Source organism: Pteronotus mesoamericanus, unplaced genomic scaffold (assembly GCF_021234165.1).
Source record: "Pteronotus mesoamericanus isolate MK-2021 breed Mesoamerican mustached bat unplaced genomic scaffold, CSHL_Meso_final contig_25, whole genome shotgun sequence".
Classification (NCBI taxonomy): Eukaryota; Metazoa; Chordata; class Mammalia; order Chiroptera; family Mormoopidae; genus Pteronotus; species Pteronotus mesoamericanus.
The window spans coordinates 14457179-14473899 of record NW_026555105.1 but is presented as its reverse complement, the minus strand read 5'-3'; positions in this window follow the sequence as shown (position 1 = coordinate 14473899).

Genomic DNA, 16721 nt, shown 5'->3' with positions numbered 1-16721 from the left:
AAGTAAACAATTAAAATGCCATTTGACAGGGAGATGGTGAATTAGATAGTAGACAAAGTGGGCAAATTTTGTTCATGTCTTATAGCAAAGACCTCTGACTACCTTGTTTTTAATCTCTTTTCTCCCAAGTTATGAGGATCTCATATGCTGTTTCCTTTTCCCCCCACTCTCCGATCTGACAGTAGCTTTGTACCAAGCAGAATGTCGCCATGTGAGTGCCAAGTTACAATGGGCGAGAACATGTATTATTGATTAACTCCATGCCACTCCCACAAATTCTCAAGCAGAATTTATGTTTTCTTTCCAAATTGTTCTGAATCAATAGGACATATTCTTTCTGATCTTTTAAATTGAGGAAATGTGTGTATACATAAAATGATCTGATTGGGCATTTCCCAAAATTTTGCTTTGAGATCCCGCTTTCTTTAAAAATTTTTATTTTGAAAAAAAGTTGCAAAATAAAACAGGGTTCCCATATACTCTCCATTAAGTTTCTCCTAACATTAATGTCTTTCATGACCATAACATAATTATCACAAAATCAGTCACATCACATAACAATACTTGTTATTTTATCAAGACCTGAGCTCCAGTTCCAGACCCCATACCTACTGCTTTTCTGTGTGGGAGTCTTTGCCTCTGTGGCTCCCTCCACCTGAAATATAGACTGCTCGGAGGGGAAATTGCTGCCTGCCTCCGCAACAGGCAGCCCTGATTCAGACTCGTTTTAAATTCACGGTGGTGAAAAATGGGTTTGCATCCTACTGTGAATTTAAATACTTACAACCCAGGAATAAACGGATCGCATGGCTCATTTATCTCACAGCCATTAATTAATGGTGGTTAATTGTAGTTATGAGCTGTTGAATGCTAGGCTCTTGCACCCATCCATTTTCTTTAATGTATGCAGGAAACCATGGAGGCAGTCAGTCAGGGGCTGAGAGGAACACTGTCCCAGAGGGCAGAGGCTCCCAGCCCTGCCCGGATCCCTTGATTTTCCTGAGAGAACCTGTGCCTCACGGGCTGCCCAGGCTGTTCCAGGACCTGGGGCTGGGGTCCCACGAGGAACTGCTTCTGGGCCACGCCCCTGATGTTTGTTGTCTGCCACATTTGCTGGCAGACAACTGCTTAGCTCAGCCCTCCTTGTATTTTCTACAGGTGAGAAGTAAGTAAATTTGTAGCAAAGAGTAGAGGCTTTTGAAAGATCTGGCAGCTTGAAAGAGAGGTTGTGATGTCATGTAGAATCAGATCACTGGCTAAAGTGAAAATTACACTTTTGAGTATTTCTATTGTACCTCGTGGTGAGGAGGCCCCTGAGACCATGGGCAGCAACTTGGAGCAGTTGAAGTTGGATGATTCTGAAAGGAGAAGCCCTCATGACCACCTCTGAGACTCTTTCAAGTGAAACTTCTGGAGACGTCTGGAGACGTCTCTGGCCTCACAGCTTAGTAGTTAACACTGGGTTTAGCAATGTGATAGGGAGAATTCTAAATAGGTAAGATTTCTATCTCTCCTCCCATTGTGTAGACCCTGTATAGTATCTACCCCCCTGAGTGTGGTGGGCCTGACCTAATCAGGTGAGTGTTTTTGTTTTTGTTTTTGGTATGTTTGTTTTAACCCTTACCTGGGGACATATTTACTAATTTTTTTTTTTTAGAGAGAGGAAGGGCAGTAGAGAGAGAGAGAGAGAGAGGGAGAGAAGCATCGATGCAAGAGAACAAAATCAATTGGTTGCCTCCAATGCGTATTACAACCCTGAATCAAACCCATAACCTAGGTATGTGTCCTTGACCTTGAATTGAACTTGCAACTTGGTGGATGGGACAATGCTCCAACCAACTGGGCCACCTGGCCAGGGCATCAGTGAGTCCGTTTTTGAAAGGGATGTAGAGTTCAGAAACAAAGTCAGAGAGATTTCAAGATGCAGCAAATGATCTCTTTGTTGACCTTGAAGGAACAAGTGGCAAAATTATGGAGGAAGCCATGTGCCAAGGTTCTGTGAGTGGCCCCTAGGGGCTGAAGTGATCCCTGGCTGGCAGCTAGCAAGGAGATTGGGACTTCGGTACTATAATTGCACGGAAATGGACAACCTCAGGGATCTTGGAATTGAACTCGCCCCAGATGAACTTCCACTAAGAGTACAGCTGGCCAGCACTTTGTTTTCCAGCCTTGTGAGCCTCTGATCGTATGACTTAGCCAAAGTGTGCCAGACTCCTGATCCATGGAAACAATGAGCTAATACATTTGTTGTTTTCTAAGCCGCTAACTTTGTGGTAATCTGTTACATAGCAATAGATAGTGAATTCATGGAATTTACACCATTCTTTCTCTTATTTGGATTATTATCATGGCCTTTATCTTTTCCTTTTATAGTCTTTCCCCCTCCACGGCTCAGAGGGTGCTGATGGATCCTTCTTCTTGAAAACCTTGAATTACATAATCCCATGCTCTAAAATGGTCAGTGGCTTTGCAATGCCTACAGCATAAAAGGTACCCTTGTTAATTTGACCATGGTCTCAAAGTGCCCTATGAGCTTGACTTCATACTGGGTTTGCTCACATACCCTGCATTCAAGCCTGAAGGAATGGCTCATCGCTGCCTCCCAGAATTCCCACCCACATTGCACCTTTTTCTGAGCTGCTTCTTAGCTGAGCATTGATTTCCAAGGCCATGTGCCCATGTTCTCATGCAAGTTCCAGTTTCCCCTGGGCTGCTTTACCCACCACTCCTCCTCGGTCTCCCCAGCACCACACACTGTGTCTCCAAAGGTCGGGATCCTTTGTCTGTGAGCTCCTTGAGGAGCTGTCATGCAGGAAGCTCTGTGAATGCATGAATGTTGGATGGACCGTGCTCCACTCTCAAAATGACCACGCTTCTTATTATATATGACACCTGCAGTCAGCTCTTTGAGAAGCTCAAGATTTCAATTCCTCCAATATGGAAAAGCTTGTTTCTGCCTCAGGGACTTTGCAGTTTCAATTCCTTTTGTGTTGAATGCTCTTGCCTTAGATTCTCACATGACTGGTGCCTTCTCATTATTTGGCGATCAGCCTAAATATTGCTCTCCCAGGAGGCCTTCTCTGGACACTCTGCTGGAGGCAGCTTCTCTTTCTCTCCCATCACTCTATGCAATTGCCCTGTTTTATTACGTTCAAAGCATTTGCTGTTGTCTGAAATTGTCTTACTTATTGATGTGTGGCTTGTTCATTTCCTGTCTCCTCTTGGAGGTCAGGAACTTTCTTGTCATGTTCATTGTTTTATTTACAGTGTCTGCCATGTTGTAAGCTGGCATCCAACAACTGCTGAGTGAAAGAATCCCAAAATATGTCCCATAACAAACATTCTTGGGGGCCTTACCTGAGCTTATCGAGTTTCTTGCAATCCTTTTCTACCCAAGCTCAGCTTCTGATTCATCATCCCTGATCCATAATAATGATCCCCCTAACCCTCCAAGACACACTTTTGTCAAAAGATAATGTAGCACAATGAACAGTTTAATAAAGATATCCATAATATGATTATTTGTTGGATATTTCCTATAATTTGCACCCACATGGATATTGTATTGTAGTAATGGCCCCGCGCCTGACTTTCTAGGTGCTATCGGAGGATGTCAAAGTACCAGCTGAAAATTACTGCCCATGGTCTGACCCAACCCTGTCTAGATCTTCCTGGTGGGTGAGCTTCTCTCAGCTCAGACTGAGTGGGCACTTCCCTCCCCAGAGGAGGGGCAGCATCTTGCTACGACGTGAGACTAATTGTTTCTAGATTGAGTATTTCCCTGGGACAGCAGCCCAGCCGTGTTCCCTGAATTAACATACTCACTGAAGGATTGAAGATGGTGATTAGGCCCGACAGCATCCGTTTCGGTGGGACAGTTGCAGCCCCACAGAGCTGCTCGGGACGGCGAGGAGATTTATTTGTGTGGAATGGAGACATATGGCCAGAATCATCCGCTCCCTTTCCTCTGTAATTAAAACATCTGGAGGCACCAACGGGCTGGGAAATGAGAAGAGAACGGTGAACACATATTCCTGCTCAACTCTGAACAATCCAGCTGTGGGGTTGTGACATCAGAGGGTACAGAGCACCTGGCCTGGGCTGGTCCAGGAATTGTCATCAACACCAAGGCCGGTTGGCTTGTGAACATGACTTTGGGAGGGGGTGTCTTTGGTGCTTTGTTTTATTTTGTTTTATTTTATTTTATTTTATTTTATTTTATTTTATTTTATTTTATTTTATTTTTACCTATAAGTGCTCATAATGAGTTTTTTCCTGAGGATGTTTTTTAGAGTGTTTTACCAAAAAAAAAAAAAAAAAAAAAAAAAAAAGGCTAAATGATAGGGGAAATGTAAGGTCCAGTTTGGGGGCTGGTACAGGCTATGACATACTGTTTGTCATGAGTTGAGTTTTATTTGGGTTAGAGAAAGTTGTTTTTCCTTGACATGGAAGGGGACCTCAGTTTTCCTTGATTCTTTTTAGTCAGAACATCCTTCATCTACCATCTATATATACCTCAAACAGATCTGGTCAGCCTGGGTTTGGGTCCCTCAGCAAATATGTCAAGCTTGGAGGACGTGGCTTTACTTTGGAAGGACTGAGGTATGACAACTTAGGGAGAAGACCATTCTTAGGAAAACTGAATTAACTAGAACTAGAGACCTGTTCCTTCTCTAGGGATTCACTTATTGACCCATCCACCTCCTTACCTACTTGCTCATTCATTGCTGATGTAATGGCTCATCTATTCAAAGAGCCTTTACTGGGCACCTTCTGGGCACCAGATTCTGTACTTGGTGCCGAGGAAACAGGAGTAAGAACCTTCGAATGGTTCACCTGGTCTTGAATGAGGTGTTTATAGATGCAAACCAAGTCAATACAGCACTAGATTAGTAGTGGGCATGCCATGTCTTGTGGACATACAGAGAACATCCACCTCCGATTCCTCCATCCAGATCCCTAAGTCAAATGACACCCATTACCTGAGTCTCTGTTCTGTGCTTCCCACAGGGAGCCCAGTGCCATTACGGGGAAGTAAAGGGGCCACATTTATAGAACACTTACTATGTGCCTACCACTTTGCATACTTGATTTTTTAAAATCTTCAGAGCACCTCTTTGAGGTGGGTATTATTGTGTCCTTTGTACAGGTCAAGAAACCGAACATTAAGTGAGAAAGTGGCCACGTTGGCATTTGGACCCTCAAGTGCCTAAACCGAATGCACGTGTATTTTGTTTCACTGCACTCTTGCCTCAAGGACTTCACCTTGACTGCCGGCAAGTAAGTGGCCTTTTGTGAACTAGCTGAAAGCCCCCTCTGTGGCTCTTCCCGCCCAGGAGGTTGGTCCAGTCACCTTTCCCAGGCAGAGCCTCAGTTCCTTTCCCAAGAACCCAGTTTCCTGCACTTGACCTTGCTCGGGCCAGCCTCTCTCCCTGCCGGATGGGCCACACATATCATGAGGTCATCTTGTTCCAGGCAGTGGAGGAGACAGACATTGAAAGAGCCACAATGATTGGGACAAGTTCCCCGTCTCTGTGCCTGTTTAAAATATGCTCTATTTGTAAAATGCCTTTGGGAAACCAACTCTAAGCTGGCATTTTCTTTATCTGGTCCTGGAAAGCCCTGCCAGTATCCTTAAGAACAACTGCTCCCCAGCATACCTAAGTTTCCAACACACTTTAAGAGAGAACCTACCTGTTGATATAACAGAGGCTCATGTCCAGGAATCCTGGGGATAGTCTGAGGGAGGATCTCAAATGAAGTAAAAAGCTATACTATCAACACTGAGCCTAAATTTGTCCCCAAGATCTAATTAAGACCAATCCAGTTCCTTGACTAAAGAATCTGACATCCATTCAGGCATAAATATTTATGCATGATAGGCTCTCTCCTTAACAGCAAAACAATCTGCAGCGACAACATTAGATATACGAATACAGGCCTGATGAAGACTCCATTATCAGTACTAATAATAGCTTAACAGTTTCAGCATGTGTTGTGATGAGATGTATGCAAATGGGGGGCTCTTCTGTCAGAAGCACTTGGAAGTGGCCCGGCGGGTCTGTCACATGCCTTGGTTACAGCCGGTGAGACCTCATTTCACATCCAACGGTGCCGTGTACTCATTTGCTGGTATAATGCTCTGTGCTCGTGTATCACCCTTCGCTCAGAGATCACAAATCAGCTTGGCAGACTCTGCCAGTGCCTCCATGAAGCCCAAACATCTGGATGAGAAGTGAAAAATCTCGTCTTTCAGCAAGTCAGCCAGCCAGACATTTTTCACCATCTATTTGTTTAGTGCCTACCATCTTAGACGAATGTTTCCTCTACACGCTGTCAAACATGGAGATGAAAGACGGATTATTTTTCATAATTCATCTAGGAATTTGGGTACCGAGAAAACACAATGCTTCTTCTAACATCTGCGATGTCTGGGATTAGTTTATAGGTTTCGATTTTCTCGGGGGCACTTTAGCGTGGAATCAGGCTAAGCTTGTGCCAGAAGGTTGGTGATGGCTGGTGTCTGTCCTTGTGTTTCTAAGCTCCAAGACTTCTCAAGGTAGAGCTAAAGAGGGTCACGCATCATTTGTCTAAATTTATAAAGATTATTTTCCAAAGTCTAAAGGTTAAATCTAATTTAGGATTTACAGATAAACGATATTGTGCGTATGAATAGCTTACCACAGAACCCAGAGCCCTACTGCTTACCAGTAAATGTAATGTAATGACAGATTGTGTGTCAGCGATGGGAACGAGGGAAAGGTGCCACTTATATGTCAGAATTATCAAAGAGTTCCTGCCACATAAAATTCAGAGGAGAATGGATTGAAGGATGAACCCACCCAAGCAGTTGCTTCCTACATGGAAACCAAGAGTTTGCCTAAGCAGGGCCTGAAAAGGAAACTGGTAGAATGGCATTATCAATAGACAAGACATGATTGGAAGGGAAAACTGTGGCTATATTGGAAGGTATATCTGGGCCTCACCAATCACTCTGAGTGGTCATGCCGGCACTATAAACTAATTCTTGGCCAAGATGCTGGACAAAGGATGCTATCTCTGCCATTGCTAACTCTCAACTGTGTAACTGTGCTTGTCAAAGGGGGTGAGCTTTGTGTAATGAACTTCAGGCCATTTCCAAAAAAAGGGAAGGGAGCTATTGAACTAATGGTGGAATGATGGAACTTGTCTATCTTGGGTCCCATTTCCACTTCTACCAAGCTACTGGATTTCTGAACTGGCATTAAAGAACAGTAAATATAAATTGTTCTCTATTTGAAAGAGCCAGATAGGGTTCTACACCATCTGCTGAAATCTGTGCCAGCTCTAATTCTCTGTTTCAAAAGGAGCAAAGAGAGAACAATTCTTCAATCATTTGAGAGACTAGAAGATGTCAAAAGAAGGAGATTTATTTGAATAATCAGATCGAAAATCTCCTTGTTAAATAATCCTAAGAAGAGTTCAGAAAAGTTAGAATCTGTATCTTCAACAATATTTCAGAGGATATTACATCTGAAAAGTGTGAGAAAGCAGGAAACAATATAAGCCAAGTAAAGAAAGGATGCAGGTGAAATATAAAATTGTTGAATTTAAGAATACAGTTAAGTCACTAACCAGCCCATTTGATACTCAGAGCACTGACTGAGTATTGATAGGTATTTCTGCAATGGGGACAAAGCTCAGTAGGGTCAACAAACTGTTTATGTAAAGGGCCAGACAGTCAGTACTGTTGTCTTGGAGGGCCATGTACAGTCCCTAGCATATGTTTTACTTGTTCTACAAACCTTTAAAATACTGTAAAATCACAATTAGCTCATGGGATGTACAAACGTGGTCCATGGATATCACTTCACATCCACTAGAATGGTTATACTTGGGGAAGAAGAGGAAAATAGTGAGTGTTGGCGGAGGTGTGAAAAAATTGGGACTTTTATACACTGCTGAAGGGAACGTGAAGCACTGTGAGCTCTGTGGAAAAGTGTTTGGCTGCTCCTCAAGAACTTACACATAGAATGATCATGTTACCCAGCACCTCCCCTCCTAGGTACATACCCCCCAAATTGGAAAAGAGGACAAATCCCTGAGGAATCCTGAGAGGATGGAAATGGAAGAGAGAGGAGAGACAATCAAGGGAGAAAAGAAAAAGAAACATTTTAAATCTGAAGAAATGAATCAACTCATCATGCTAGTATCAGAAAAATAAATAAATAGATAAATAAATAAAGAGAGCAGTGCTGACATAGTCTGATTAAATTATTTTGAATTGGACAGTTAAAGTAAATTTTGCTACAAGCACCCATGCATGGATATAAATAAGTTATTTGGAAAGGAGCAAACACTGGAATGATCTCAGATCTTTTGGAGACTCTAGGTACTTTAGACAATGGTTCTCAGGTCCTGAGGAAGAAATACTTAGATTTAAAAATTCTTTACTAGGCTAAGATGGATGTGATGTGCCTGTTCAAGAGCAAAATAATTCATTTTTAGAAGGACATACTCAGAAAGTCGACATTCACTTAAAAGGAAAATTTCTCATGTAAGTAATCTGGTTGAGAAGACTCAACATAAACAAGCGAACAAACAAAACCCATGAATGGGAAGTCATAGCACTGAAGAAATCATGGTATTAAAGAATTGGAAGAAAACAACTAAAACTGTATAAATAATTCTTGTTACTATGGTTAGAATATAGTATACCTGTAAACATAAAGAAATAATGTCAAAAATGTATGTTAACAATCTAAAAATCTCAGATACATCAATCAAACTTGGATATAAATAGAAGAAAAGAAAGTAAACTTGTCCAGACTGTCTCAATTGTGTACATGTTTCATGTGGACTTATTTAGGTCACAAGAAACTTTCTCCAGTGCAACATTTTATGATATGTTCCTGGTAGCAGCTTCCTTCACACAGCAACCTTTCACACGAATCACGTGACGGTGTTAGAAGCAACCTCATCAAAAGATACCAGCAGAGGTGGCAGCTTGAACTTGAGGACATCTATTCCAGAAAGTCTCCATTTGTCTTTTCCTTGTGACTCTCTGGCTTCTAGTGAAAGTTGTCATTCTCTCATAAACTGAAGCATTCTGATTTTATAAGATACCTCACAGTAATTATAGGGCTTTTTATCATTTCTCATGTCTAGCACAATAAATCAGTTTAATTCCAAAATTATACATGCTTTTGTATGTCTTCAAGGGAAAGTTAAAAGCATCGTAAGATATTAAATTAGCTTCTCTTATTAATAGGTAGTCCCATTTGACTGATAAAAAATAACTTCAGGGAGGTCCACATAAACAGCATGGAGACTAAAACTTTGTCTAATCCAAAGACTGAAGCAAGAGAAATTTTAGCTGTAGCAGATTTGTCATTATTTAAGCTGAACATCTGGCCCAGCTCTGAAATTCCATTTATTATCTCATTTGTCAGCCTCCCCAACATTAACAGAAAAAGACGCGTTTTTAAAAAAATTAGAGTAGATGTATCAGTTATTATAATAAATGCAAATGGTTTAAATCCTTTTATTAAAAGATAAATTGAGTTAAAGAATAGCCTCACTTTATGCAGGTTACAACAGTATATCTAAATGTTCACTGACAAGTATTAAAACTCAAAGTATTAGAAAATATGTTCTAGGTATAGAGAAACAAATAAAAAATGAGTAGAGAATTAGTATCACCCAAAGTGTAATTAAAGCACAATACAGTAAATAAGAAAAAGGGTGATTTATATTGATAAAATACATTATCCTAAATGATACTAAAACAGTCTTGATTCACTGTAGTTCATATATATATTTTATCAAATGATAGAAAAATGTTCAAAAATAAACTAAGAAATTTTAAATAGAATTAAATGGGAGATAAAATAAAACACTCATTCTTTCATAGATCATGAAAACAAAAATATGGAATTTTGTATTAAAATTTGTTAGGCTGAATATATGAATATTTAGCATTAGGTTCCACAACAAGGAAAAAAAATTTACTTCCAATGTTTATAGAAATTTACTAAAATTTAACATGTTCTTGGCCATAAAAACTTCTAAATTTTATGTTAATTATTCTAATGAGTACAAATTAAATAGCTCACATTCTCTAACCAGAGAATAATAAATTCTAGAAATGAAGGGAATAAGTTTAAATAAAAAACACTTTGAAACTGTGGGAAAAGAAAAAGTTTTCCTCAATTAATCATAAAAATATTAAAAACTAACATTATTAACTATTTAGAAAATAAAGAACTTAATGCATATCAACTCCTATGGGACAGAGTCAGAGCTAAAGTAAGCAACAACAACATAGCATTGGTGTTCAATAATAAATAATTAAAGCAAAGTGTTCCACATGAGAAGTTATTTAAAGATTAGCAAAATCAGCAAAAAAGTAGCATGAGAAAATAAGTGAAAAACAAAGTTCTGTAAAAGATTCAAGAAACAATAAAACCTTTAAGACCTTTTAGATTGTATACAAGCCTGATTAAAAAGTCAAAGACAAATATGCAAAATCATGATTGAGATTTATATAATAGTGAAGCTACATATCAATTTTAAAGGTGAGAATACTGTGTAGATTTTTATTGATAACTTTTAAAATTTTAGTGAAAATAACAATTGGTGTAGGGGATATGAATGCAATATTGACTGAGGAATAAACAAACAATTGGTGTAGTGGACATGAAGAGGAATATTGACTGAAAAAGGACACGTATCCAGCAGCAAAGTATTTCTACCAGATAAGGCTCTTGGCCCAGAATGTATTATGGGTGAGGATTTTCAAGCTTATTGCATGGTGTTGCAATGATTTTGTCTCCTGAAATGTGAATTTTTTGAGACATGACACTTGAGCTATTTGTTCTACATGCCTGCCTACTGCTAGGCTTGACATAGAATAGGCTCTCAGTAAATACTTGCTGAATAAATGAATCAACCAATGGAGACCCACCATGATACATATTGATTCAAAATGTTGTTGGACGGCCATTGTCAATCTTTGCACCATGGGCATTGAACTTTCTTACATCATCCTCGTCTGGGAGTTAGCTCTTTCTGTCTCAAGCATATCTCCAAGTTCTAGCTTCTCTTTCTCCTGTACGTCTTTTCTTCTCATTCCCAGAGACCTCTTTGGCAGATGACTTTATAGAAGAACAACAAAAAATTCATGAAGTCATTCCTGGGTCAGCCACTTTACTAGGCAATTTTTACATTATTCTGTTTGCTCTTTGCAATTACGTAGGGATTATAATTTCCATTTTAGATTTCAGGAAGTTAGGTTTCACAAGACAGGCCAAAAATTGCACAGGTAGGAGCAGAAATGAAATGCCGATACGTGAGACCCATGAAAGGATTTGGAAAGGGGAGTACCAGGATTGGAGTTATGATTTAGAAAGATGATCAAATGGAATATGGACTTTGGACTGGTAGAAACAAATGCCATGGTTCAGGTGAGAGACTATAACCAGTTGAAGTAAGTTAGTCGCAGTAAGACAATAGATAAGAGATACCTGAAGGAGGCGATCATAGATCCAGGCACCACCTTCCTGGAGGAGGTAGTTGATTCTTTGGTTATGGTCAGCAGAGACACTTTAATAGTGCTGACCTCAGAATCACAATGACCTGGGCACAAATCCTGTGCATCGCAGCTTGCTTCTGTAGTGCATATCTTTAGGCAAGTTATAAATTTCTCTGAATCTCAATATCCTCATCTGTAAAGATAAGAATAGTTCTTGCTTCTTAATGATGTTGGGAAGATTAAATAACAATTAATATGTCTGAAGTTTTTACCTAATGGATGCTTAGTAAATTATTGCTACCATAATTACTTGATTATCATTAGTAGAAGAACTCAGAAGTTGACGGCAACCACAGGGATAGAACAGCAGAACTCGAGAGGATGCCTGATGCTGTTCTCTCTGAGGCAAGCTTGGTGGGAGATGGGAGATAAAAGGCAGAGTACAGTAGAGAATGGATAAACTAAAGGGGAAGTGCACCTTGTATGTTCTGTCTGGAGTGAGGCTGTCAATAGGTATGCTAGGTACCCCTCCTGACCGCTAGTTTGCAATCCTTCAGACTCCGGGGTCTTGCTTTTCTCGTCTACCTTTTGGTGACTTGATGCCCAAGATTTCAGAAACTTTCTCATTCTGCCCCCACGGCTGTCTCTCTTCCACTCCCACCCACATGTAGCTTCTTCCCTAAGCTGTTATGGAATCCTGCAGCCTCATCCATCTGGTTTTATTGGTTCATTTCCCCCAAATTTAACCCAGAGTGTTTAGTAACACATTCCCCCAGCCCCATGAAGCTCATTCTCTAAAAGACATCACACTCTCCTCTCTAGACTCAGTGTTGCCTGTTGTCTGTTTAAACAACTGCCAGAGCCTCTGGCCCCAGAAGTGCAGGATCTTAGGAAAAGGGCAAGGAAATGAAAATAAAAGTAGGAACTTCCATTCCTAGACTTAAGACTTCATTACTGTACACTACATACCTGGGACCCTGCTGGGTGGCAGACAGGGAGATGAGATAAAGTTAATCATTAATCACACAACTACTCTCAGGAAGCTTGCGTTCTACTGGAAGAAACAGACATGAAATTAGTAAACAGAGTAATAGCTAAAGTAACTTCAAATTGTGAAGCATATAAAAGGCTGAACAAGAGAATAAAAGGGATTGGGCCTGCAATCTGCTCTCCTTACACGAGGTGGTGGCTGTAAGAGGTGGGCCCGGTAAAAATTCAGATCTTCACCCAAGAGAAGAGTTGGGGAACCCCAGATTGAAGACCTCGAGCATTAAAAAAAAAAAAAGAAAAGAAATAAACCTTTGGATAATTCTGGATGTACAGAAAAAAGCAGAAACAAAAGGCAGAGGGTCCCTGTATGCCCCTGACCCTGCATTTTACATAACCACGGTACTTTTGTCAAAACTAGGCAACCAACGTTGGTGCGTTACTAATAACTAAACTGCCCATTTTATTTAGATTTCAACAGATTTTTCATCTAGTGTTCTTTTTTCTGTTCCAAGGACCAGTTAGGGATAGAAGAACATTGCATTTAATCTAGCATCATTTGGATCCTTAAGTAGTCATGCCTCCATGGATTTATTTAGCACACAGATATAAAAGCCGACACAGAAGGCATAGTGTTGTCGGCACAGGTAGTCTGCAGACACATATGCACAGAGGATCAAAGAGGTTCTTAGGCCTGCACTGCCCCAGCCACCAACGTCAGCCAAGTCTTTTGCATATTTCAATGCATCTCCCATGGGCAGCCTGCATTCCCGCAGAAGCCTCTCTCCAAATTAAATTCTTTTAGCAAAAAGGGATCTGGACGGCAGCATTTATAAATTACCTATGAGGGCCTGTAAACATCAGATTGCTTTTTAAAAATTTAATTGCCCCTTTAAATTTTTAATTCAGAGACAGGGCTGGGGTTGGTGCTGAGGGTCACGCGGGAGGTACACGGGCCGACTCCGGAACTGTTTCCTGTCCATCAAATGGACAGCCCGCCCAGAAAGATTAACCCAGATTCCCCCAAAGAAATCTGTGTCAAATTGATGCTGAGTTGGTCTGGCATCTGAGGAGAATCTTGACATGACAGGATTAACCCTCTCAGTGCCCCTGGGGCTCAGGGAGAAGGGCTTTCAAAGGTTTAGGTGTGCATATAGCTCAGTGGAAGGTAAAAAAGCACTGAGTTCTATGGATCAGCAGTGTGGCCAGGGAGGGAGTCTGAGGTGGGAATGAGCGATGAGGAGGTGTTAGTATTCAGGGGGAATTCCCCACCTGATCACACTAGATTTGTCACTGACGCTTTATGGCACTGTACGCTGGCTGGCTTGCTGGCTCGCAGGCTCGCTGTGAATTTACCCCAGAGGAAAGCTCCTGATGCAATCCACAACAGACAGCTCTGACACCCACCTGCCACCAGGTGAGTAATCCAGCTGGATCTGGCCCTCAATGAGACTTTTATTTAATGCTAATGAAGTTCTGTCCCTCCTGGGCTTCTGAATCTACACTCACGCTCCTGGGGGCGTTCTTACTCTAATGAGTGACTTTTCCTAATTCTTGCAGAACCACTAAGACCTTTCTCTAGTGCATTTTTTTCTTTGTTTTTTAGAGCCAAAGAAGTATTTATACTTCTTAATCTCATTTTTCTTTATATTTAATATTATTTTGTATTAGTTTCCATTGTACAGTGTAGAGGTTAGACAAATATACTTTACAAAGTGTTCTGCCAATATTTTCAGTAGCCATCTGGTGCCGTAGTTATTAAAATAGTATTGACTATATCCTCTATGCTGTACTTTGCATCCTTGTGACTATTTTGCAACTACCGATTTGTATTTTTTAACCTCTTCATCTTTTTTACTCAGTCCCCCAAACCTGCTTTCCAATGGCAATTATCAGTCTGTTCCCTGTATCTTTTAGCCTCAGGACCTTTTTCCCAGTCTTAGTTGTTTAGCAACTCCTGCTTCACATCACATGGATTAGTTTATCGTCTTAGGACTTCTCTAGAAACAAAATTAAGGATACCAATTGTTTGTTATGAAACAAAGGAGTAGGAAGAGGAAGGTTTAAGACGGAGAAGATGGCCTAGGATCCAGAACTGTCTGGTTTTTGACTGTCAAATTAAAGTTCTCAAATCAGTCCTTTTACATTCAGCTAGGATGTTGAAGGTCCAGGATGAGGGTCCAGGAACTCAGCCAGGAAAAGCACCTCTAAGACTGAGTTCTGACGGTGAAGTGACAAATGCAGTCCTGACTCTGGCCACTCAATTGAGCTTTATTTGTTTGTTTCAGCCAGATTTATGGTCTGTGCTGAACTCAAATGGCCTCCAGTTCCTTACTCATTTGTCAGTCTACATATGGGACAAGATTTTTCTGCCAGTTTCTGCCAAGCAGAGAGAGGATGGCGAAGTAATTTTTGAGCTGGACATCAGGCTTTAAGAAAAATCTGGCATCTTCAGCTGTCATTGCAATAGGAATTTACTATGACATAACTATTAAGGTATTTCACTCTTCCACTGGGGTCTAAGTGCTCCTCTGCTATGCCTCCATAGAACGTGCATATTTCTACCTTAAATTTATGTAATTGGTTTTCTAAAGGGTCTCTCTTTAAGATCTAGGAAAGACTAGCAGATGTCTCCATTCCTGAGAATTCATGGAGGTATCATGTTCTCATGGCCATCTCTTGCTTGGAGTAATTAATTAATTCAACCACAAAGATTTTTTGAATACCAGATACATGTTGTGTGCTCTGCTAGGGACTCTGGTGAGCAAAACCAAACATGGTTTTCATCTTCTCGTGGTTTATTCTCTATAGCAGGTGTGGTAGACCACCCAGAGATACACCATCTAGATTCTTCCAAGGAAAGAAAGACGTATGGTCAGCAGAGAGCCTCCAGTTCAGTGTCTGTCTCAGCCAAGGTCATGCCCTTCCTGGGGCACCTGCCCCCACACCCAGCACCATTTGTTCTGGAGCTCCCATAGCTTTGGCAGAGGCTTTGTGGGGGCTGGCATCACATCACAGGTGCTGATTATTGTTCCCTAATAAACATCTTGTACCCCAAACTCCATCATAGAATCTCCTTCCAGAGAATCTAACTTGAACAATGAGTCAGAGAGCAAAGTATTGAATATAAGAAGAAATGTGAAATTGTTTTTGTGTAAGTGCTTCAAAGGGAAGTTCACTGGATTCTTGTTCCCAGACCAACACTTGGAAATTGTTTCTGTCTCCAACCTGGATGTTGGCCTAAACATGGGACCTAATTTCTTTCTTTATTTACATACATCCTTATACCTAGACACAGACAGAGCTACACAGTCACTGAAACTCTGATGAATTCTTGCGCAGGTAGAAGATTCTTCTTCCTTTTCTTCTTTAAATATTTGAAAAAATGGAAGAGTCATACAATGGGAAAGACATTCAAATGGGTAAAATGGGGAATAAGATATCCCAGTTCTTTATTTCAGTCCCTCCACTATTTCTTCCACCTGGGCTCAGCCTCCAACTATATCACAGGCATTCTTTGATTCTGTCCTGTCAACACCATACATTATTGTGCTAAGCAGAATCACTTTCTTGCTTTTATTTTTCTTTCTCAGCCCTTGAAAAGTGCATCTCCTCTTTCGGTTACACAGATGTATTCCTTTGAAGAAAGCTCATTGAACTGTTGACTGAAGATCTGTACATTTTTCTGTATGTAAATTATAATGCCTCCATTAAAAAGAACCTGTCCCTTCAGGCCTATAGGAATAAGAAACAATTGTGCCATCTACTGTTATCCATATCACCCTTTGTTATACAGTGGTCTAGCAAGGTTATTCTTAGCATCTAATTACCCTCTTGGGAAAGGTGAAATTCACCTCTCTCAGTTGGATCTGACTGCTTTGGGGATAAGGTGGGTTGGTTCTTCTGGGAATATCTGTTTCTTCAGAGCATCTGTGGCTAGACTATGAATTCCTTGAGTGTAGGAGTTATGCTATGTAGCTATACATGTGTCTACATCATCTACAACTTTCATCAAGTCTAAACTAGAAAAGATTTTCAAAAGATACTGAAGGCTAAAATAGACCAGTTAATTAATGCATGAAGGACTGAGTTCTAAAAACATGTGTGGGCCCCAGGACCAAAAATGGAGGCAGAGTCAGGGGTTCCTACAGGTATGATCAAGATCTTGGGTGCCATTAGGATCCATGGTGTGGGTCAGGGCATGAGACTCCTTGAGAACCTC